Source organism: Miscanthus floridulus, chromosome 14, assembly GCF_019320115.1.
Source record: "Miscanthus floridulus cultivar M001 chromosome 14, ASM1932011v1, whole genome shotgun sequence".
NCBI lineage: Eukaryota > Viridiplantae > Streptophyta > Magnoliopsida > Poales > Poaceae > Miscanthus > Miscanthus floridulus.
The window spans coordinates 25,939,027-25,941,938 of NC_089593.1; the positions used below are offsets into that span (position 1 = coordinate 25,939,027).

Here is a 2,912-nt window from a genome sequence, read left to right on the forward strand (position 1 = left end):
CGGCACGAAGGCCGACACATCAACAAACCCGGCATGAAGGCCCACACGTCAATAAATTCGGCACGAAGGCCATCACTAGGTTTGACACTAAGCATGAGCATAGAAAGTAAAGCATCCGTACTCATACTCACCGGAGTAGAATCTAGACGATGTGGTGGTGGTGGTGGTGGTGCAAGCAGGTTGGCTGGGATCTCCCAACCTTGTTGTAGCCCAAGTTGTTGCACGAACTAGAGCAAACCTACTTGCTGGGCCTCCAAAGCTTGTAGCCTCTGACGCTCGGCCTCCCGCTCAGCCAGCTGGGCCTCCTCTAGGACCGAAGTTGCTGCAGCTCGGCCTGCAACATTTGACACCAATGTTTCAATAATGCATAGCTAAGGAATGTAAATGACAAAGAACGACAAATAAAACTGGAATACTTACCTAGAGTGCCGCCACCGATGACAGCCGTTGCCTTATGGGCACGCTAGAGCTCGTGCTTGCTGCTCAGAGGCGGTGGAGAGGAGGAGTAGAGCCCGTGTCGAGGATGTCGTCGCCAATCCAAAAATGCCCATGCTTCTTGCCTTCCCCCACCCTCATCACGAGCTCAGGATCAAGGCGCTCCTCGGTCCTCGGATCATAGTCGGGCCCGTGGACTGACCTTGCCGCCTCCGTGTAAGTAGTGAGGCGGGTGTGGACGCTGGAGTTGGTGTACGCCTCTGGGCCCGCAACCAGGTTGTACTCGATGTTGGACTTTGCTGGGCCCATGTGGGCCAGAGCATACGCCGTGAGTTGGCTAATTGGCTGGCCACCGTGCGCCGCCGACTGCGAGAAAGACAACAACATGTGGTAAGAAATAATGCAAAACTGAGCGCGGCTAGATAAGACAAATGGTGGAGACTTACATATGTCTTCGCATACTTGCTGAGGCTGGCGCTGCCCTGATGGTGAGGTACACCTGGCATCATCATACGGTGCTCGCTTTTCTCTTGGTGCGCCCTCTGCTAGTCCACGTCCAACCATTTGTCCACTATAGCAGCCCAGCAATCAGGGTGGGTGGCGCACCAGTTTGGAATCACCTACAAGCCATCATAAGATCAAATTAGGCATAGTTAATCTCAAAAGAAATCAATAGGAGATGTTTTCTATTTACCTGTAGGTACTGCTCCCTGGTAAGAACCTCTGTCTCCCTTCTTGCCTGTGTCTTGTTGATTCTTCTGTTACGAAAGGTGGCGTTGTAGTCTCTGTGCGCCTGGAGGTGGGCCTTGTAATACAAGTCCGAGACACGCCTTTTACAGGAAGTGTAAGCCACCTGATACGCCCTATCCTCCTGTCCTGGCTGGCATCTGAAGAAGTCCCGCATAAAGACACGAGGTATTCATTATTTTGTTTAAAGAATGTGCATTGAATGCAATGAATTGAGGCTTACCCACAACTCCTGAATCACCCTATCCGCCAAGTTTCTATGCTCAGTGTCGGTGGCGATGAGGGCGTACTAGTCGAATGAGGGTACCACTGGGTCCTCATCCTCTGACGTCCACACTAGGCCAGGGAAGTGTTCCCTGCACAGAAGTCCCAGGATCCCATTGACATTGCGAGCCTCGATCCCCTCCTCCACAAGCATCCAGTTCCTGCACAAGTGGTTAACAATAGTTATTATTAGCTCTTATTATCATTTTTCAACATATCAAATGAAGAACATATGAAGTTACTTACTTATCACCCTCGGGTGCAATCAATGGGCGGTGGTGAGGAGGAATCGGTCGCTTCGGGAGCTGGCTGGGACCTCGCAAGTAGGGTTTGGTGGCTGTAGAGGAAGTCGAACCCCCTGCCCCCTCCTCAGACTATGCGGAACCACCTCCTCATCATACATCTGTGGAGCTGCCTCCTCGCCCACTGTGGGAAGAGGGCCGTCGTCATCCCTAGAAGAGCATGAGGAGCCGCGCTCGTGGTCAGTCGATGGCTCCCGCCTAGGCCTACCCCTCGTCCTCCTCTGCCTCTATGATGTCTCCGCCTCCGCCTTCGTCTCCTCAGCTTGTGGCGTGTCCCTCGATCTCATGTAAGTCGAGTGATAGCTCCTCCTAGTGGGCCCCATCACCTGCAATTAAAAAGAATAAACCAGTATTAGTCAAGATAAATGAGAAGTACTTAGCAAGGTATGCAAAAAAAAAAAGAAAATGTAATTACAAAATAACATAGTATTACATGTATTTCTAATATTCTTCATGATCAGGATTATCTGAACGATAGGTATCGTCATCACTATCAAGAGCCTCCAAATCATCAATAGCCTCATCCTCATCGTTGTCGTTGCCTAGTTGTAGTCCGTCAAGCATTTTCAAGTCTCTCGGATCATGCACCTCATCTACAGCTTCCTCATCAACAACCCATTCCTCGTCTACTTCCATTTCAATCTCTCCTATTAAGTCTATCTCAAGCATCCCTGGTAGCACCTCGTCTTGTTGATAGAATTCCCTGTCATCATGCGTGGGTGGGTTCAAGTTGTAATCATCATCGTTTGGGCGAGGTAATTTACCATGTGGTGATACCTTGTGCACAATATACCAACCCTGAAGACGTGGGTCGGTTTTGCAAGCATATGGACAATAATAAACTTGCTTGGCTTGTTGAGCCACAATATAGACATCATCTCCTAGATAGAAGGAATCCTGTCTAGTTTTGACTATCCCAAGTTTAGGGGACTTTTTCGATACTGCAGGATTAAACCACTGGCATTTGAATATGACTGGCCTCGGTGCTTTTTCACCATGGTATTGGAGCTTGTATATTTCTTCAACTATGCCATAATAGTCCTCCTGCTCAGCGCCGGGCATAACTACTCTGAGCGTATATACTCCGATATTCATGGTCTTTGCATTGGGCCGACTCTTCTCATAGCTTGTTGTGTGAAAGTGATATCCATTCACGTCATAAGC

At 49.3% G+C, this 2,912-nt stretch overlaps 1 pseudogene; it reads right to left on the bottom strand.

Moving 5' to 3' along the window:
- Positions 1-1,078: 1,078 nt before the first annotated feature.
- LOC136503223 (uncharacterized) lies at positions 1,079-2,417 on the bottom strand (annotated as a pseudogene).
- Between the last annotated feature and the right edge of the window lie 495 nt (positions 2,418-2,912).